The sequence below is a fragment of the Primulina eburnea genome, chromosome 6 (assembly GCF_022965805.1).
Source record: "Primulina eburnea isolate SZY01 chromosome 6, ASM2296580v1, whole genome shotgun sequence".
Lineage (NCBI taxonomy): Eukaryota > Viridiplantae > Streptophyta > Magnoliopsida > Lamiales > Gesneriaceae > Primulina > Primulina eburnea.
The window spans coordinates 4,252,584-4,275,973 of record NC_133106.1 but is presented as its reverse complement, the minus strand read 5'-3'; the positions used below and the strand labels follow the sequence as shown (position 1 = coordinate 4,275,973).

General features: G+C 37.8%; 1 pseudogene; it reads left to right on the top strand.

The window, feature by feature from the left end:
* Positions 1-10,872: 10,872 nt before the first annotated feature.
* The window catches only part of LOC140835270 (casparian strip membrane protein 1-like), a 63,287-nt pseudogene continuing 50,769 nt past the window's right edge, over positions 10,873-23,390 (top strand).

The following is a 23,390-nucleotide window of genomic DNA, read 5'->3' as shown; positions in this document are numbered from 1 at the left end:
AATTTCAAGACATGCCAAAACATCGTAAAACTTACGTCCACGCGTAGCCTGTAACGATAGGAACACGGTACCGAAGTCGGATTTCAATTCAGACGTACGGATTGAAAACTACCGGCGCAAGAATCGCAAAAGCTTCACGGAGCTTTTCCCTTTTCTATTCTGATAAGAATTCTGAGGGATTTTCGTTTTATATATATCTCCCTTGCATGCCACTGAAACGTGGCTCGTTCTTGCAAATCTTCGCTGGCGCTCGGGCGGTTGAAACTTACCGCCCGGGCGCGAGCTCGGCGCTCGGGCGGTCAAGTTCTACCGCCCGGGCGCGGAACGTTCTGCCGCGAGGTGTGAGACTCTGGCGCTCGGGCGGTCATAACTTACCGCCCGGGCGCCACACATTCTGCCCGAACGTTCATCTCTTGAGCATTGGCGCTCGGGCGGTCACTTTCTACCGCTCGGGCGCCACTAGTTCTGCCCGGTACTGGTGAAATTTATATTCTTTGTCCAATCTAGTCTCGTAATAGCCCGTTTACAATTATATCTATTTACTTCACTAATCTTATAGCAAATTACGATAATCAAATTCTCGGACATTACAATTCATCCATTGAAATTGTGACTGCTGATGGTACACCGATGCCATTAGTAGGCGTTGGTTCTCTTGTTACGTGTAGTTTATCTCTACCCGATGTATACTATATTCCCAATCTTACACTTAATCTTGTTTCGGTCAGTCAATTATGTGAGTCTGGATATTTAGTCTACTTCTCTTCTTCAAATTGTTATGTGCAGGACCCGCGATCCCAGAGGCTGATTGGGACAGGACGTAAACAGGGGGACTTTATGTTTTGGATTATCTCAGAGTACCAGATGTTGCAGCATCTAGTGTGGATCTCTTTTCTTTTCGCTTGAGTCAATCGTCTTCTGTTTTTTACTTATGGCATAATCGTCTAAGACACGTTTCCGCATCTCGTTTGAATTTTTTAGCGTCTACAGGAGCACTAGGAACTTTGAAAAGTCATGATATTTCTGGTTGTAGTGGTTGTAAACTGGCAAAATTTTCGGCATTACCTTTTTATAAAAGTCTATATTTTTCTCCTACTCCTTTTGATCTTGTTCACTCAGATGTGTGGGGACCATCTCCTGTTCCCACAAAAAGGGGGTCGAGATATTATGTTTCTTTTATTGATGACTGCACTCGTTATTGTTGGGTTTATCTGATGAAACATAGGTCTGACTATCTTGCTATTTTCAATGATTTTAAAGCTCTTGTGAAAAATCAACATTCAGCTGTCATCAAGTGTTTTCGTTGTGATTTGGGGGGTGAATACACTTCTAATGATTTCTCACGTTTGCTTGCTTCTGATGGTACCATACGTCAAACCTCTTGTAGAGAAACCCCTGAACAAAATGGTGTTGTTTTCGTTGTGATTTGGGGGGTGAATACACTTCTAATGATTTCTCACGTTTGCTTGCTTCTGATGGTACCATACGTCAAACCTCTTGTAGAGAAACCCCTGAACGAAATGGTGTTGCCGAAAGAAAACATAGACATATTGTTGAAACAGCTCGCTCTTTCTTATTGTCTTCTAATGTTCCTAGTGAATTTTGGGGTAAAGCAATTCTTACTACTGTTCACGTGATCAATAGAATTCCAACTTCACACAATTCAGGTTTGTCACCCTTTCAAAAAATGTATGGTCATGCTCCTGATTACTCTTCGTTGCGTGTTTTTGGTTGTGCCTGTTTTGTTCTCCGACCACAGATCGAGCGCAATAATTTGTCTCCGCGCTCTGCTCTGTGTGTTTTCCTGGGTTATGGTATCGATCAAAAAGGGTATCGTTGTTTTGATCCAATTAGTCAAAAACTGTATGTCTCTCGCCATGTTGTGTTTCTTGAACATGTTCCATTCTTCTCTATACCTGTTAGTTCGCATAATATGACACATGCAGATCTTTCTCGCATTGACCCTTTCACCTCCGATACCGACGAGACTTTGCCCACGACCACACCCGAGACTCCTGCTCCTCCAAACCCCCCTACGACAACCCAATCATCTCCTGGTATCGCGGATAATCCTCCACTCCGTCAGTCCACTTGGGTTCGTAAGTCTACTCGACTACCTGATTTTGCTTACTCGTGTTATTCTAGCTCTTTCGCTTCATTTGTTGCCTCTGTTCATTGTCTCTCTGAGCCTTTGTCCTATAGCGAAGCTGTTGGTAATCCACTTTGGCAGAAGGCTATGGCTGAGGAACTGACTGCTCTTCATCAGACTCATACATGTGATTTGGTTCTGTTGCCACCAGGAAAGCACACCATTGGCTCTCGTTGGGTCTACAAGTTCAAGACCAAGTCTGATGGATCTATTGAATGATACAAAGCTCGTCTTGTTGCTGAAGGTTACTCTCAGAAGCATGGCATGGATTATGAGGAAACATTTGCCCCCGTTGCTAAAATGACGACAGTTCGTACTCTAATTGCTGCTGCTTCTGTTCGTCGATGGAATATCTCTCAGATGGATGTCAATAATGCTTTCTTGAATGGTGATCTTCATGAAGAAGTTTTTATGGCTCCTCCTCCTGGTGTTGCTCACCAACCTGGTGAAGTTTGTAAACTTCGTAAGGCTCTTTATGGTCTCAAACAAGCTCCCCGTGCTTGGTTTGAGAAATTTTCTACAGTGATTACTTCGCTTGGCTTTATTCATAGTCATCATGATTCCGCATTATTTGTCAAGTGTACTCGTGCAGGTCGTATACTCTGTCTTTATATGTTGATGACATGATAATCACCGGTGATGATATTGAGGCTTTGAAGTCTGAGTTAGCTCGCTGCTTTGCTATGAAGGATTTAGGTTTGCTACGTTACTTTCTAGGAATTGAGGTTTCCTATTCTCCAAAAGGTTATCTTTTATCCCAGTCAAAGTACATAGTAGATTTGTTTGAGCGTGCACGTCTAACTGATAACAGGATAGTTGATACTCCTCTTGAGACCAATGCTCGGTATTCTCTGTCAGATGGACCTCCTTTGCCAGATCCTACCTTATACCGCACTATTGTTGGCAGCTTGGTTTATCTCACTGTGACTCGTCCAGATATTGCGCATGCTGTTCATGTAGTAAGTCAGTTTGTCACCGCACCAAATACAGTTCATTGGGTTGCTGTTCTTCGCATTCTCAGGTATCTTCGGGGAACTCAATTTCAGAGCCTTTTGTTTCCTTCTACTTCCTCCTTAGAGCTGCGTGCATACTCTGATGCTGATTGGGCTGGCGATCCCATGGATCGTAAGTCAACCACTAGCTTCTGTATTTTTCTTGGAGATTCTCTTATCTCTTGGAAAAGTAAGAAACAAGTTGTTATCTCTAGATCTTCTACCGAAGCCGAGTATCGTGCTATGGCTTCAACTACTTGCGAGATTGTTTGGTTACGTTGGTTTCTTGCGGATTTCGGTATCCTTCTTCGTCATCCTACTCCGTTATATTGTGATAATCAGAGTGCAATTCAGATTGCGCGCAATTCAGTTTTTCATGAGAGGACAAAGCACATTGAGATCGATTGTCACGTCACTCGTCATCATCTCCAGCTTGGCACCATTACGTTACCTTTTGTTCCTTCTTCTCTGCAGATAGCTGATATGTTTACCAAGGCACATTCCGCTTCGCGCTTCCGTTTTTTCTGACAAACTCTCCATGCTTTTAGCTGTAGCATCGTGAGTTTGAGGGGGGATGTTAGAATATATTAGAATATATTATTGTTAGTTCTCAAGGGTAGATTAATCACTTTATTATTTTTTTGTTTACCCTAGTCATATAAACACATTTTCTTTGTATTCTTTATTCACTTTTACAATCTACGACTTGAGCTTTTCGCTCGCTCTCTATTTCTTCACATGTAACACCCGAAAATCAGTCTACGTAGACCGCATGCATGGAAATTATTAAATTGCTAAAATATTTTAATTAAATGATTTTGGATGCATAAATGATATATTTTGAGTGAGAAAATGATTAATTGTGTAGTTTTTGGTAATTTTCATTATTTAAAGATTTTCAGACGAATATCGGTGGTTGGTCGATAACGGAGGACTATAGAGGATTAAGGTGTTAAAGATTTAAAAGCCAAATTTTTATTTTAGTTAAGAAAATATTTAAATATTTTAATAATTATTGCATTTTTGGGGTCAAATTTAAATTAGTTTGTGGGACCAAGAAATTTTGTGTATTTTATAAGGATATTTTTGGAAATATATATTTTAAATCTTTTTAATTTAAGCCTAATGATTTTATTAATCCCGGGCCTAATTTATTAATTAAAAACTAATGTTGATTAAGCGCATTAATTAAAAAGTTAAGAAGTCTTTTTGTTTTATTTATTTATTTAAAACTAAACCTAAACACACACACCCACCTAAACACCTACACACACACACAATACATGAATTGTAGGAAAGTGAGAGGAACAACGGTCGTTTCTTCTTTGCAAATCAAGGGAAGTTTTTGATTTTTTCCTCTTTCGTTGTAATGCCCCAGATTCGACGACTAGACGAGTCTTTCCAACGTGTTTATGTCCTCACTCACACGCACCTTCCCAAGGGGTCACCCATCCCAAAATTTCTTCAAGTCAAGTACGCTTAACTTTGGAGTTCTTATGATGAGCTACCGAAAATAAGATGCATCTTCTTGATATGAGTAGTACCTATCAAATCTTTTAAGTCCTCTTCAACTGCACAGTCCTATACCTGAACAGTTTCCGAATCCCTCTCCTTCCGGTGTAAGATCGGTTCTTCCATGTTCCCTCCGCCTAGAAGCCTGCCAAGAGCCGCTCATTGTCTGTGCAACCTCATGGCACCGGCGATCACCCCCCGCCCTCTTCGGCCCCGGGTCTCACATTCGTTCTTCGACTTTCTTCCTAGTTCTTCCTTCCAAATAACAATCCTTTGACTTCGTTGCATACCAAGGTAGTTTTTGGTGGGGTTTTGACAAGAAAAAGGGTAGGAAAAAAATCGAAATCGTTCTCCATCCGTCACCGACGTTCCACTGCTACGGTATTCGTATTTCAAGCATTTTAAACATGAAGACGCATTTCAAAAACTTTTTTGCATCATTCAAATCATATTATGTGTTTTTAATCATGTTTGCATGAAAAATATGAAACTCTCCTTTTATTTTTGTTTTTATGGCTTGTACATCTTAAAACTTTGATTTTCATGCATTGAAACTCATGATTATGATGCAGAAATGGGCTGCCATGATAGGGCTATGGGAATGGACGATTTTAAACATATTTAAGGGCACATAGATGCATGTTGAAGGGCTGGACAATATGGATGCATGAGCTGAAAGAAAATTGGGTTTTTAGGAACTAGGGTTTGCATTTTTGGTCCTAGGAAGAATTAGGCTGTTATCTGCTATCGAGACATGTTCATGGGTCCTAATAGGGTCTATTCATGGTCCTAGATGGGTTGTGCAAGGGCTGGAAATGGAGGATAAAGGTTGCACGTCACTTTGGGTCGCTTAAGGCTTGAAGGGGCTCGGGTTTAAGGTTGCAAGTTCTATGGCTGTATAGGCTGGTCTAGTAGAGTTCTACGAGTCCACTCTAGGTCCTAGGATGGTTACATAGAGTCTGGAAATGATGGTTAAGGCTAGGCGTGATGGATTGAAAGCTGGATTGGGATAGGGTTTGATCAATTGTGCAGAAAATTCAGTAGGCGTTCTAAAATATTCCTAATGTCTTAAATGGATTGATTTGGGTTGCATAAGGTATTTTTAGGTGTTAATAAGCTATGGTTCAAGTTTGGTTAAGTTTTGAATTGATTCGGGTTAAAATTGGGTTGTACGATTAAGTTTTATAACGAATTGGGAAATTAGTCGAGGAGCTTAATTTTACGTCTAAGAAATGTTTATGGGTGTATTTTAAGGTTTCATGTTACGTTTAGGGATGAAAAGTTTATGTTAAAAATTTGGGAAGAAAATATTAAATTTTGGATTTATTTGGGTTAAAAATGCTTCATGGTTTAGTCATTAAGTTATTAAATCGAAAGGCTCGGGTTTACGTCTAAAAAAAATATTAGAGGACAAATTTAAGCTTATACGATGATTCGGGATAGACTCGAGTCAATAAAATTAAGAAAAAACCAAAATCGAGAATTTTTGAGTCCAATGGTAAAATGATCATTTTGCGTCCCGAGTAGTACGAAAGGTCTGGCCCTGTCCCAAAGAATCATAACGCATGCTAAATGATATTTTAAAACATTTATGATGAAAATATGAGATATGATTTATGATAAAATTGTGTAATTTTTACTGTTAAAATGATAGTTTTCTAATATGGAAAGGACAATCTATTTTATGATTAAAAAGAAAATGAAAAATATTTTGAAGGATGTGAATTGACTGTAACATAAAAGATATGATATATGATTTTTGGAAATATCACGAGGGAGAAGGCCCTAGAGAGAGCCCGTTTACGGGAGAAGGCCTCGGATGGAGCCCAACGATCATATTTCCATTTTTAGTCGGTGCTTAGTACCCGTCCCATGCGCAATGGTGAGCTAAGACTGTTCACTCGACCAGAGGATATATATAATCACGTTCAATGATCAAACTTCACCCAAATGATAAATGATTGAAATCTTTACGATTTGTGATTAAATTATGCTTACAAATTTATGCTAGTTTATTTTGAATAAAAGTACGATTTTAATGCATGTGTTTGTATATGTATTATTTGTTACTTATGTTTAGAACATGCTGAGCCATTAGACTCACTAGGTTTGAATGTTGCATGTAAGGATGAGATTGAGGGAGGCGCTGACGCTTGAGTGGATCGAGACCGACAGTACACTTTCGAGGGACGTTTATTTTCCGCATTAGCTTGATAATCGAAGTTTTGAAATAAATATTTTGATAATGATTTATCAAATATTTTTATTCTTTATTTTGAAGTTAGTTTTGATAATGTTAAAAGGTAGAAGTTGAATTTTTGTTAATTGACGATTTAGGGATTTTATGCACTTGAGATTTTAAATGTTAAATTACGTTTTTGGTTATGAAAATGTTGAGTTAATTTAAATGTGAAGTTTGATTTTTATGCTTCAAAAAGAAAAAAAAATTAGTAGGATTTTAAAGTTAAAAAGTAGTGGACGTTTATGCAGGAGATCCAAATTTTCTTTTATTTCCACCATCTGCTCTCGTAACTTCGGCATCTAAAGTCTCATTTTGAGGTATTTCATTTTCCTCGATTGAAACACTCTCATTTTTCGATGCAAGTGCTTGACTTCCCACAAATAGAGCTGTCTCAACCTCTTTATCATTAGATTCCATCTGAAATGATATCACATAATTTGCATATGAGATGGACAATTAGGAGATGAATCATGTACAAACATAACAACTGAAATGTCACTTTCATTCCAGGAAAAAGCTCATATAATATGATTAGGAAGCCTACCTTGCTCTACCTCAAAATAACACAAAAATATTCAATTGAAAATAGGAACACAGCAAGTTGAGGGGGAAGGAGAAAAAGAATAAAAAAAATATGGTGGCCAACAAGTTACCAACATAAAGGTGAGTGATACTACCATAACGATCACCATGACAAGGCATTTCAATCTAAACCATCAATATTTGTAAATTTTAAAACATGAAAAATGAAATGGTGGCCAATAATTTTATCACAGATCAATGAAGGCATTGCATAAACACGAGTTCTAAAATGAAAAATTCGACCATCCTTCAGATAAGAACTTGGACAGTGACCCCAACACTCAGAAAAAACCCTCTATCTCAGCCATGATTTTTTCACCTCCATTTCCTGAAAATTTCTCAGTGGAAAATTTGTACCACATCCATCGTAAATAATTTAGCTTTATTATGAAATAAACAAATTCTTTATTTTAATCTTTCGAGGTATATGTTCATTTTGATCTTTCGAGGATTTTGTTGTAGACTCCACCTCAACCTCCACCTTCTTCGAGGTATCAGTATTTTATTTTTCAGATGTCGATTCCTTTTGTACTTTCAATATTTCAGCTTCATCGAAAGTCACATCTCTACTAATGATGCATTTTTTTTGTATCAGGGTTACAAGTAAAATGCATTTCTTTGCACTTGGTTCAAGCTTGTCTTCATTTACGTGTTCATAAGTAGGACAACTAAATATCTTTAGATTGTCATACTTAACAGCAGAACCTGACAACATTCACTCAGGAGTTTTCAATTTATTGCTTAAGATGGACATATGTTCATTAGGTAGCAAGCTGTATTGACATATTCAGTCTAAAAATCTTTTGTTAAACCAAAATTTGAATGCATACATCATGTTCTTTCTATCGGAATTCTGTTAATTCGTTTTTCAAGAACATTTATTTGTAGAGTGTGTCTCATTGTATGATGTATCATGATGCCATGATCTTTGTAGAAATTATCAAATTTCCCTCCACGAATTCCAAACCATTGTCTGTTCTTAGATGTTTGATTTTATTTTCAGTCTGCTTTTTGACTAGTGATTTTCATTGTTTGAATTTGACAAAGAAATCATCTTTATGCTTCAAAATGTACATCCAGACCTTCCTTAAGTAGTCGTCAATGAAGGTTAACATGTATCTGCCACCACCAACGGAAGGAACTCAAGAAGAGCCCCATAGATTAGAGTGTTTGTATTCTAACGTGCCTTTTGTCCGATGCACTGTTGTGTAAAATTCGCTCAACACTATATTTCGAATATACAATGTCCACATACGTCTAATTTCCTAGTATTCTGGCCACAAAAGCAGCCTTTGCTTAATTAGTTATGTCAGACCTTTTTAACTGATATTCTCAAGACACATATGCCATAATTTTTTGACATCAGAATCAACCATTGATGAAACAACAACAGATCCAGTAAATGTTCTTCCTTCTAGAATATAGATTCCATTTGTGTTCTTGCCTTCCATAATAGTCAGGGCACCTCTTGAAACTTTTATGACCCCACCTTTTCCTTGAAGGTAACCCATTATGGCTGAGCATACCCAAGGAAATCAGGTTTTTCTTCAACTCTAAAACATGTCTCACATTTTTCAAAGGTTTCACGATTCCATCGAACATTTTGATCCTTATCGTGCCTCTACCCGCAACTTTGCAGCCTTTTTTGTCACCTAGAATGACCTTGCCTCATCTAAGGATTCATAGGTTGCAAACCAATCCTTACGGGAAGATATGTGATATGAGCAACCCAAATGAAGGATCCATTCATTGCCTGAGTCATGTTTGAAAACTGTAAGAGCATCTGCATTGTATTTTGCTACGAATCCATTTTCAGAATCATAGGTCTTATCCTTTAAAGTGCCTTTGCGCTTTGAAAAATTATTCTAAGATCACCTAATTTATTACATTGGTAGCATTTGAATATTCTAGGTCTGAATTTAGATTTAGACCTAGACTTGATCATTCCATGATCTTGATTTCTTGTTTCATTTCTGCCTCTTGCAAAGAAACTTTCTAATGAGCTACATTTTTATTTTCCGATACTTTTTGCTTCAACTCTTTTGAATTTAAAGCATCTTTAACTTTCTATAGTAAGAGTTTCACGTCTATAAATCACAATGTTGATGAAGTTTTCATAGGAGATTAACAAAACGCATAACAGAATAATGGCTTGGTCTTCGTCCTTGATTTTAACATCTATAATTTTTAAATCAAGTATAATTTTGTTAAAATCATCGAGATGTTCTTTGATGGGTTTTCCTCCATGCATCTGAAGAATGTATAATATTATCTTCAAATACAGTCGATTGGTGAGTGTCTTCGTCATATACAAACTCTCTATTTTTTACCATAATTTTGTTGTTGTATCTTCTTCGGCTACTTCTCGTAGAACCTCATTAGCCAAGCACAACAATATTGCATTGTGTGCTATATCCACGATCTCATCACTCTCAACCGCAGACAGAGATTTCGACAATTTTTTCTACCTTCCAAAGCTTTCGCTAAACCTTGATGAAGCAACATTTTTACTCGTCACAAGGTAAAACTATTAGCTCCATTAAATTTTCCCATATCTAACTCTGTATTTACCATAATTCCAACAATGCCTTAGACAAGTTCAAGACCAACCCTACTGTGGGCAATATTCTCAAAAATATCTTTTCTGGTGTACAAATCAGTCAGAACTGCAACCACATATCATAATTTGAAATTCAAGAGAAGTTTACAACCAAAGATCTAATACCAGTTTGTTGAACTTTGATGTGATGCATCTTGTAGACAATTATATAAGTGAACAAATAATGAAAAATGAGGCACAAAAAATTTACGTGGTTCGAAAATTTGTTTATGTTTACGAGAATGAGAGCAACAAATTTATTCTATAGAGAAAGTTTACAAGAGAACTTTCACTCACTCAATATTTTAATGTCCCAACTTTACGCAAAGAAGCTCCCAATTTTTCTCAAGAAGCTCCCTCAATGGCTTCTTATGTTTATCATTTTGGAATGCTCTTCAAGGCCAAATATGAAGCATATTTATATGCAAATTTGAGATGTAACATATAAATCAAAATCTTCCACATCCTTCACTATCAACCACAATATTTATTAACCAACTATCAACCACCATTATCATGTCAAATAACAAACACCATTATTAATTATGCCAACAAATCAACACTTTGGCACGCAAATTTGTTCATGAGGTTGATCTAGTCCTTGTATAAGTCCAAGGTTTTCTTAATCAAATATTTAGAACATCAACTACTTGAACACTTCTCATGTTGCCACAAACAAAGGTTAAAATTTATAATAATCGAAAATGAAAGAGGAAGAGCTGATTGAAGCATGTGAAACGTCGAAGGAAAATGTGGTGATAAGAGGGATTTCCATGTTTTATATTCTCTTTTAAGAATGGCTGCAAGTGTGGGGACGTATGGAGTGCCATGGCAATGGGGGCGGCATATGAAACACTCCCATTTTCGACATAGACCATGTTATTCCGCCCACAGTATACCGATATTTCAGCCATTAGGTTTGTAGTAAAACTTGACACAACTTTTGTTATGTTTTTTTAACGAAATGTTTGTCGAAATACATTGCTTTTAACCTTTTTGTAATCTCATGTTCTATGGAGAGAAGGGTTTTTGAGATATTGAATGTATTCGTATGTGGATACCTCGCTTCCTCTCTTGCATTGTCAATCTGTCATGTTACAAGGATCAAAGGAGCAAAGAATAAGGCATTGCTGATCTTCTTGGACTCAGTAAGTCATGCTTTTGTTAAAACCAATACTTCTAATTTAGCTCAAGAGTAAGCCTGGATATCATTTTTGGGAAATTACTAAAATCATATTGTAATTAGTTACGTCGGTTAATTTTTTATTTTGATATTTTAACTAGTCAAAATTTGGTTTTATCATGTATTAACTTAACTTTTGCATTTTATTTTTTTACCTATTTCTTCGTACATCACCAATGTTCAATATTATATCAGTAATGTGGGGACCCGGACGCTAGTTCGATTCTTAATCATCTTTGGGACTAATTAATCAATTATAATAAACAGGGTCTAAATTTATTATTATTATTTTTTTTAAATACAATATTACATGCGGAACGTAATGACATTCATTTATTATACACATCAATATAAATTAAAGTACGGGTCCTGTACAACATACATTATTTAAACTAAGGTTTAACAACAAAACATCAAGTGTTCAAACCCTATTTCTAATCAAAGTCCGTAGCCTCCACTCTAATCACGATCTCTCTTTATCTCCTGGACCCTGAACATGTCCCACCTGTTGTCATGCACACATACAAACAAGACAACAGCCGGATAACTCCGGTGAGAATTATATTCTCAGTATAAATCAACGAAACATGCATTTCATATAACAGAAATAAAAGCATGAAGCATATATTCATAACATGTATTGCAATCAGAAACATGAATCAATATCAAACTATAACTCATACTCGTGACTCCACATCTAATACTAGACTCATTCCTAGTCTAGGGATCCCGGTTTCCAGATGTTGGCATTCCATATCGATCACCAGTAATAGAAGAAACTCCGATTCTATCTACATCGATATGATATCGATCACCAGTAATAGAAGAAACTCCAATTCTATCCGCATCGATAGCCAATCATCCGGTGACAGACTTTGGCACTATCGCCAATACACTATCTTGTGACATCGTGCAATGTGTCCGCGGTGATCCCACCACTATCAGGCACTTCTGTCACAAGATTACTCATCTAATACATGCTTCCTACAAATCAATAGAACAACATATAATAATTATATTAATGCATAGAATAACAATAAGTATGTGATTTAGGGAAACTCAAATATATCCTACTTGAGTCGATCTCCCAATACCACATTGACTTATACCTTTCTCTTCTCGGTCTGACGAAGACGAAGTCTCAAACTCAACTCTGTCCATCTTCAGTCTGACTCTGTCGAAGCTTTGGACTCACTGCCTGTCGATATCAATCTGGCAATAACAATATCGAATATACTGTATCAATGTATAACTCAATTCAATACCTAATCTGATCGATATCACGACACCATACTACAATCTCAATCAATACTGAATCTGATCAATATCAATTCACTGATGTTTCGACGGCATAATAATACAACCCCGATAACCCCGTCAATTTCAACATCACAGAAATAATACGGCTCATAATCAATATCAGATAAAATCAGAACCTAATCGAATTCGGTTTCAATAGCATAACGGTACCATATAAATATACCACGGAATATAAATCAACAGATATCAATTCTTGTAACTCATACTCGATAAAAATACAAATCTGATATCAAATCTCGGTCAATTCAACTCTGAAAATCATAATAATTCTATACGGTATCTTTTTTCGATCCGGTTTCGATTATACAATGTCTGATATCGCCAGAACAACATATATGAATTCTATATGATTCTGGCCATGCCATAATTTCAAGACATATCGAAACGTAGTAAAACTTACGTCCTGTTATAGCTGTCGTCGCTAGGAACTTGGTGTCGTACTTGTTAGAGTAGGTGCCCGTCGAGCCAAGTGTTGGCCGAGTGTTCACGATGAAACTCTATGTATAAACGATCTTTATTTTAATAATATTTGAATTTATTATATTGGCGCATCTTTATCTGTATACCCATGCTAGTTGCATAGATAATGTCCTTGAATATACAAATAGTAGAAAGAATATGAGATGCTCATATGATGAGTATCATGAAACTCATATTTGGAATACTGTATATTCTAAACGGTTCCTAGTCGATTCAGCCGCCACTAAGAAGGATATAGGCCGCTCGAGTTATAGACTAGTATCTGCGATGTGAGTACCATGTTTCATTGGTAGGGGACATTGTGATGTCCGAACATGCAGATAGGTGCTCCTTGTAGAGTGCACTGAACAACCCTCCATAAAAGGACTTTTCAAGTGGTTCTCACTTATCGAGTGGAAACATCCTAGTTTATGGTTGTACACCATTAGTCCTTATGACCCGGGACAACATTGAGACTCTATGTGCTAGCATTGCACTTTGACTTGTTTACCGACTCTCAAGGGGTCATCAGGTGGCAAGGTTGGGTGTTCTGTCGAAACATATAGGAGTCGATGCATTGTAGTCGGGGATACACCGCTTACCTTCGGGTATGGATATCCTATGTGTTTTCATGTATATGTAGTGTAAAATCTCTGATCAGAGTATGGTGGTAATTATGAAAAGAGTTTCATAGATTACACCATCGATGCAACTACGGCATGACACATAGTATTGATTCATTGACAACTCTCGATAAACCAATGGTTGTCGAATCGGTCGGGATATATGAGTTGAAGGGACCGTATTGTACGCTAACCATAATTGAATGGTTCTTGCAGGCACTATCATTTGATACCTAGGGAATCATGTAAGCGATGTTGCTAGGCGTTTAACATGATTCGTTGGGTGCTATCAGACTTGAGTTCTGACGTTCTTGTTATCAAGGAGTTGATAAGTAAGAATGGAGCAATTGGGGTATGCTCATATAAGGACATGTTTAGTCCGAATCACATGGAGATGTGAACCCACGACTAGTTGTATCAATGAACCATTGAGGGCCACACAAGTGCTGGCTTTCTAGATCCCGTTGAGAAGTAAAAAAAAAAAAAAAATAGTTCAATGTGTTGAACGACTTATAAATGAGTTTATAAGTGTAAGGAAAAATAGAAGTATGACTTCTATGAAAGAAATGTAAATTTTAATTTATGGAAGTGTTCCTAAATTAAAATTTGGCCAATTGAATAATGTATTTGAAAATTGTGATTTTCATAAACATTATTATGGACTAAATTAAATTAATTCAAGTGTTGAATTAATTAAACACTAGTGGACCTAGTAGAGTCCAAATAATTAAATTAATTCAAGTGTTGAATTAATTAAATTATATTGAGTCTTGTAGAGCTCAATTTAAATTAATTATTTAACTAGTGGGACTTGGGTAAATTCAAGTAATGTTTAATTAGTCTCAAATATGTTTGAGATAATTAAATTTAGTCCATGGTTTTTATTTTGATAATAAACCATATAATATGCATGCATGGGAGGTGAAGGGTTGGAGTCAACTTTTGCAACTATCAAGGCTTGGCATGCAACTTTTGTCTCTACTTTTTGCAAGTCCAAGACAAGTCTCCCTTCCCCCATTCATGACATGCAATGGCCGAAACTTGAAGATTATTCTCTCAAGTTTTCTCTCAATTTTTCTCTTCAAGTGTTGAGGAAGAAAAATACTTCTCCTTGAAAAATCCTTTTATTTTTCTAGTGCAAAATAAAAGGGGTTCTAGTTTGCTAGTGGTGGGCCTAATTTTGAAGGAAAGATTCAAGAACAAGGTGAAGCTTGTAGATTGTCTTGCCATCAAGAGCTTAGTTGTCTTACAAAAGTTGCAAATATTTTCTCATGAAATAAATAATTTAAGTTGGACTTTAATTATTTATAGTAAATGGTGATTTACAAGAAATTCGGTTATAAATAAATTAATTGGAAAGTAGACAAAGGTGTTTGTATACTTTGTGTTGGAACTTTTCAAGTTCGCAATCTTGATTTTGATGTTAACAAAACTTGTTATTGTGTTTCTAACATATTTACTCAAGTGTGAAGTTGCAAACACAAGAAGCAAGCTGTAACTGAATTCTGCACAAACTGAATTTCTGGCGAGCTTCTGTATTTTGAAGATATCTCTCAGCTGGATAATCCAAACGACAATCCGCTAATTGGACTGATTAGAAAACTCAATTTCGAACAAGTTGTATTTCACGTCAGTTGGGCAAAATTGGATGTTATCATGGCCTAACTGATATCTGAACTACCGAACTGATCACACGAAAACAACAATCAGTTGGGTTTGAGCAGCTGCGGTATTTTGGTCATATCTCTCAGCTCGGTTATCGAAACGAAGCGATTCAGTATGCGTTGGAAAGATAAGACAAAGATCTACAAATCATTCTTATAAGTCAAAGTCTGAATCGAAGCTTACGATGCTGATAAATGACGATGAAGCTACTGGTTCTGCACAAACTGAAATCAGCTAGACTGATTTCAGCACACCAGCTGAAACTGAACCAGCTGCTGACCAGTTGACCAACCAACTGAACCAGACCATCTGAACTGAACCAGACCAGTTGAACCAGACCAGCTGAAATGAACCAGTTGAACTGAACCAGACCAGTTGAACCAGTCCAACTGAACCAGTTGAACTGAACCAGACCAACTGAACCAGTTGAACTGATTGACCAGTTGAGTTGACCAGAGTTGACCAGTCGGGAAATTTTCCAGCAAGACGAATTTGACCGTTGCACTTCCCGAAACAGTACAGAAACATTCCCAACGGTCATATTCTTGTGTCTAACGTATATATCAGTGTTGGAGCTTATAAATACAACATCTTGAAGATCAAACAAGAGCTTTGGAAGTGGATTCAAAGCATGGGCACTTAGCATGAATATATCAGCTAGTTGAGAGCACAAGCCCTTGTGTGAGGAAACATTTGAGATGTACACTGTAACTGATAAATTCATCACACACAATCACTCAAACATATACAGAGAGTTTGAGCTGAAAAATTTAGTTGAGTGAGTCTTTACACAAAGACGTAAAACATTGTGTTTGTAGTCTTTGCATATGAGACATTAAACAATATGCTGATTGTGAGGTGCTGCCTACAATCTTGAGTGCTAGGAGTTCAGTTTTAGGCAGTAGGTAAGTCCTAGCTGAATGGGTTTGTACAATGAGTTGTATAAATCAAAGTCTTCTAGTGGATCCTTCCCAAGGGGAAGAAGGGGTGACGTAGGAGTGTTTGAAATCTCCGAACATCCATAAACAAATTCGTGTCTATTTATTTATTGCATTTACTTATGATTTCCATAGTTTTAAAGATGCATTGTTGAAGCATTTTATGTGTTCTTCAAATACCAAAATATTGTACACCAAGTGTTTGATAAAATGCTTCAACTGAATATTTTAACTCATTCAACGTGCATATATTTTAAATGGTTTACAAAATATTTATTCGGTTTCTACGAAGGATTATTTCGAGTATTTTCCGCTTGGTTTGAACACCAAACTCGATTTAATTCATCGGTGTTCAATATTTCAAGAACCGAGCTATTGTAGCTCAACGATTACCCCCCCTAATCGATCCTATCAATTGGTATCAGAGCGGGTTGTTCTTGAAAGAACATTGAAACTGATTTTGATGTTTAAAATTCAAAATTTCAGATTTTTTACACATATATATGCAAAACTGAATTTTCGCGCAGCTTGTAGCGACCATGGGAAAACTGACATATCTCCTTGCTCGGGTGTCCAAATGACAAACCGTTTTTTGCGTTGCAAACTAGACTCGTAGAGGTTTACAGCAGTATAAAATTTGTAGCCTAATTATGCTTGAGAAAATGCAGTTTAATATTTGAAGACAGAGCATATGTGCTGCGGCAGAAAATGAGCCATGGAGAAAATTGGTTAGTTATCCCTCTTCTTTTATAATTTTCAAAATTTCAAAAATATAGGGGGAGAACTCATTATAGTTTTAATGAGTATGTTATTTTTAAATATTGAGGGGGAGAAAATTTTGTGCACAAAATATTTTGAAAATGTGACTTTTTGATTCACACAAAAAGGGGGAGAAATATGTTAGTTGAGTTGATTGTTTATTAAAGTTTTGTGATCATCAAAAAGGGGGAGATTGTTGGAACTTTTCAAGTTCGCAATCTTGATTTTGATGTTAACAAAACTTGTTATTGTGTTTCTAACATATTTACTCAAGTGTGAAGTTGCAAACACAAGAAGCAAGCTGAAACTGAATTCTGCACAAACTGAATTTCTGGCGAGCTTCTGTATTTTGAAGATATCTCTCAGCTGGATGATCCAAACGACAATCCGCCAATTGGACTGATTAGAAAACTCAATTTCGAACAAGTTGTATTTCACGTCAGTTGGGCAAAATCGGATGTTATCATGGCCTAACCGATCTCTGAACTACCGAACTGATCACACGAAAACAGCAATCAGTTGGGTTTGAGCAGCTGCGGTATTTTGGTCATATCTCTCAGCTCGGTTATCGAAACGAAGCGATTCAGTATGCGTTGGAAAGATAAGACAAAGATCTACAAATCATTCTTATAAGTCAAAGTCTGAATCGAAGCTTACGATGCTGATAAATGACGATGAAGCTACTGGTTCTGCACAAACTGAAATCAGCTAGACTGATTTCAGCACACCAGCTGAAACTGAACCAGCTGCTGACCAGTTGACCAACCAACTGAACCAGACCATCTGAACTGAACCAGACCAGTTGAACCAGACCAGCTGAAATGAACCAGTTGAACTGAACCAGACCAGTTGAACCAGTCCAACTGAACCAGTTGAACTGAACCAGACCAACTGAACCAGTTGAACTGATTGACCAGTTGAGTTGACCAGAGTTGACCAGTCGGGAAATTTTCCAGCAAGACGAATTTGACCGTTGCACTTCCCGAAACAGTACAGAAACATTCCCAACGGTCATATTCTTGTGTCTAACGTATATAACAGTGTTGGAGCTTATAAATACAACATCTTGAAGATCAAACAAGAGCTTTGGAAGTGGATTCAAAGCATGGGCACTTAGCATGAATATATCAGCTAGTTGAGAGCACAAGTCCTTGTGTGAGGAAACATTTGAGATGTACACTGTAACTGATAAATTCATCACACACAATCACTCACACATATACAGAGAGTTTGAGCTGAAAAATTTAGTTGAGTGAGTCTTTACACAAAGACGTAAAACATTGTGTTTGTAGTCTTTGCATATGAGACTTTAAACAATATGCTGATTGTGAGGTGCTGCCTACAATCTTGAGTGCTAGGAGTTCAGTTTTAGGCAGTGGGTAAGTCCTAGCTGAATGGGTTTGTACAATGAGTTGTATAAATCAAAGTCTTCTAGTGGATCATTCCCAAGGGGAAGAAGGGGTGACGTAGGAGTGTTTGAAATCTCCGAACATCCATAAACAAATTCGTGTCTATTTATTTATTGCATTTACTTATGATTTCCATAGTTTTAAAGATGCATTGTTGAAGCATTTTATGTGTTCTTCAAATACCAAAATATTGTACACCAAGTGTTTGATAAAATGCTTCAACTGAATATTTTAACTCATTCAACGTGCATATATTTTAAATGGTTTACAAATATTTATTCGGTTTCTACGAAGGATTATTTCGAGTATTTTCCGCTTGGTTTGAACACCAAACTCGATTTAATTCATCGGTGTTCAATATTTCAAGAACCGAGCTATTGTAGCTCAACGATTATTCCCCCTAATCGATCCTATCACTTTGTTAATTTAGTTTATAATCGTGGCGGTTAGTGATTGGATCAAGATATATAATATTGGATCAATTAATTATTGTGATAATTAATTGATGGTGTATGATATGTGATATTATGCATGAAGGATGATCAAAAGCCCAAGCCCAATTTGCTAGGTGTATGCTAGGATATTTTGTGTTGAATGATTGTAATAATTATCAATTTATAAAGTGGGCTTGGTTTATGGCCCGTTCCCACCCCCAGGAGATGTATCCCTATTTGCCATGGATATTTATTTGTAAATATTAGTATAGTGGATGATCGAGATTGGAAGATGGTGGCCATGATGATTATGAAGATCGAAGACATGTAAATATTGGAAGCTTATGTAATAGTTGCATTTGCATCCCGTGCATTTCCCTAGGATTGGACCTAGGCCCGTGTTTAGCTCACACGGTCCGTTAGTATTGGGGCGATTGATCATCCTTGTTTGTTTACTGTTTATAATATATGCATGATATGTTATAAATAATGAGTATGTGCGTTATTATTATAATAACAAAGTTGCATGAATCCGGCAAACATACGATCAAACATGGCGAGCTTTTAAATAAAATTAATGATGAGACATTTCAAAATTAAAAACCCTCATTTTGAATAAGATTCAAAATTAATATCAAGCCTGAAAAGGGGAATTATAAATTTGTTTATAATTTCCTTGTCTTCCATCGACAAATGGGTGCATGACGAATCGCTACCCGTACTCGGGGCTCGGCTCATATTATTGGGGGGGGCCTTAGTACCGGAAAGCTGTGACATCCATTTGACATAGTGATGTGAACTACGTGGAACTCTCATGACTTCGGCTCATATTATTGAGGGAACTCTTGGCGACCGTCCATTAAGGTTCAACATCGATGGGTAAGGCTTGACACGTAAAGATGAACGACGTCATATTATTGGGTCCTAATCAAACGTGAGACAAAAGTTTACGTAGAGGGTTGCATTGTGATGCAATTGGAAACTACCTTTTAGGAATTGTGATTGGCTGATATTATTCGGGATCATAATTCGCTAATTGGACCTTACGTACCTACTGAGGAAAGGAGTTTCCCGTTTTCACTAGAGGGTAGTGAAAGATGTCAAAACAGTGGGAGTAAACATTTATAAAGTTAAAGTCCATACTTTATATCTTACTAAATATTTTAAAATAGTCATTAACATTTATCTGTTTACTTTTCAGTACTATTTAACGATGTCTTCAATTCGCAATCCGCTTTCTGCCATACTCGAAAAACATGTGTTAACCGGACCTAACTACCTCACTTGGCTAAGAAACCTGAAAATCGTCTTGAACTCGGAAAAGATTGCATATACACTGACTGAGTCGCCCCCTGATAAGGCTCCGACTGACTGCACTCCTGAGGAATTGCAGACATACAAGGATTGGTGTGACCATGACTTGAAGACCAAGTGTTATATACAGGCTTCTATGAATGATGAGCTGCAGAGGCGTTTTGAGGGTGCAAAGAATGCTGCTGACATTCATATGCACCTCAAGAAGCTCTTTGGTGAGCAGACTCGGCCTCTTAGGCATGCTACCGTCAAGGAGCTAATCACTTTGCGCATGCGAGATGGGGCCTCGGTCCATGAGCATGGCCTAAAGATGATTGGGCTCGTGGACAAGCTTGTTGGCATGGATTTGATATTGCCTTCGGAGTTGACCACCGACGTGTTGCTGTCATCGCTGCCTAGCTCATTTGATCCTTTTGTGGTGAATTTCAATATGAACAAGATGGAGCCGACCCTTGAGGAGTTGGTGAACATGCTTGTGACTTTTGAGTCCACTATCAAGAAAGAGAAGTCGGTTCCTTATGTGGGTTCTTCATCTGGTACGAAGACCGATCCACGTGGGAAGAGGAAGAAGCGTTCTTTCCAACGTCCCAAGAAGAACGTGCCCTTGAAGAGGCAAGCTCCGAGTCCCGTTGTGGTAGCCACACCAGTGAAGGCTAACAAGACTGTTGACGTTTGTCATTACTGCATGAAGCCTGGACATTGGAGGCGTAATTGCAGGGAATATCTTGCCCAGAAGGGTTCTGGAAACGGTATGTTCTATATTGAAGTAAAATTTCAATTAACTCTACTTCTTGGGTATTGGATACCGGCTGTGGATCACATCTCTGTAATGATTTGCAGGTGATGGGAAGAAGTAGAAGGCTTAGAAAAGGTGAGACATTTTTGAGGATGGGCAATGGAGCAAGGGTTGCTGCCAAGGCCGTAGGAGATGTTTACTTGCTTTTGAATAATGATTTTAAGTTAATTTTGAGAGATGTTTTGTTTGTACCCGACTTGGTGAAAAACATTATTTCCATTTCTATGTTGGACAAAGATGGATTTTCTTGTTTATTTAGCAAAGGTGTTTGCAACATTTACAAGAATGAATGTTTAGTTGGTACCGAGGAACTTGAAAACGATCTCTATAACTTAAAATTGAAAGATATTCCACTAAACAATGTCCAAGCGATAACAACAACAAACAAGAGAAAACAAGATACTCTAAATTCGGCACAATTATTGCATGCTCGATTAGGACATATTTCCTTAAGAAGGATGAACAAGCTAGTGGGAGTTGGCATGTTTGATATGTCTGATATTAATGCTCTCACGACTTGTGAATCCTGTCTAAAAGGAAAGATGACCAAAATTCCATTTAAGGGCCATGTGGAGCGAGCCAAAGGGTTATTGGATTTGATCCATACCGATGTGTGCGGTCCGCTTAGCATCACCACTAAGCATGGACATGCCTACTTCATCACCTTTACCGATGATTTCTCGAGGTATGGGTATGTGTATTTGATGAAATACAAATCTGAAGCTTTTGAAAGGTTCAAAGAATTCAGAAGTGAAGTAGAGAATCAGTTGGGACGAAGCATCAAGACACTTCGATCGGATCGGGGTGGTGAGTACTTGAGTGCCGAGTTCCAAGAGTATCTAAGGGAGAATGGGATTCTCTCGCAGTGGACTCCACCCGCTACACCACAGTTGAATGGTGTTTCGGAGCGTCGTAACCGGACTTTGATGGACATGGTTCGGTCTATGATGGGGTTCACAGAGTTGCCGCCATCCTTTTGGGGATATGCGCTTGAGACAGCGGCACTGTTGTTGAACAATGTCCATACAAAAGCAGTTGATAAGACACCATATGAGATATGGATGTGTAAGCCACCCAAATATTCATATTTTAGAATATGGGGGTGCCCTGCTTATGTGAAGCAGGTAGTGGGAGATAAATTGGATAGTCGATCCATTTTATGTTACTTTGTGGGATATCCAAAGAATTCTGTTGGATATTACTTCTATCATCCCCAAGAAACAAAGGTATTTGTTTCTAGGAATGCAACCTTTTTGGAAAGGGAATTTCTATTGAATATAAAAGGAGAGATGATAGAAATCGAAGAAGTTCGAGAGACACCCACAATTGTAGAACCCACACCCGAAGAGCCAAGGGAGGAGATACAAGCTCCTAGAAGATCCGAGAGAGTCTCGAGACCACCTATGAGGTATGGTCTGCTTCTTGAAGAGGGCCGTGATGAGCCTAACCTTGGATGTGATCCAAGGACCTTCAAGGAAGCGTTATCTGATGCCGATTCATCCAAGTGGCTTGAAGCAATGGAATCTGAGATGAATTCCATGCATTCGAACCAAGTGTGGAATCTTGTGGATCCACCTGAGGGAACTGTTCCCATAGGGTGTAAATGGATTTACAAGAGGAAACTTGGGGCGGATGGGAAGGTATTGACCTTCAAAGCGCGATTGGTAGCAAAAGGATATACTCAAAGACAAGGAGATGACTTTGAAGAAACCTTTTCTCCAGTCGCAATGTTCAAGTCCATAAGGATTTTGCTAGCCATAGCTGCATGGTATGACTATGAGATATGGCAGATGGATGTTAAGACAGCATTTCTTAATGGGGATATTAAGGAAGAAATTTACATGTCTCAACCCGAAGGGTTTACATCTGTCGGAAGTGAGCATATGGTATGCAAACTTCAGAGATCTATTTATGGTCTAAAACAGGCATCTAGGAGTTGGAACCTTAGATTCGATAGTACAATCAAAGAGTTTGATTTTACTAAGAATCCTGAGGAACCCTGTGTGTATAAGAAGGTCAGTGGGAGTGCTGTGACATTCTTGGTGCTGTATGTTGATGACATTCTACTCATTGGGAATGATGTAGGAATGTTGCAATCAACCAAGATATGGTTAGCAAGCAAGTTTTCGATGCAAGACTTGGGTGAAGCATCTTTTGTATTGAGAATACAAATCTATAGAGATAGATCAAAGAGATTGCTTGGTCTCACCCAGTCCACATACATTGATACCATCCTGAAGCGATTCTTGATGGATGAGTCCAAGAGAGGACATCTACCAATGTGTCATGGCGTGACCCTATCCAAGTCTATGTCTCCCAAGACTGATGCGGAGATAGCGGCGATGACACACATTCCGTATGCTTCGGCAATTGGTAGCATCATGTATGGAATGATATCCACACGTCCTGACGTG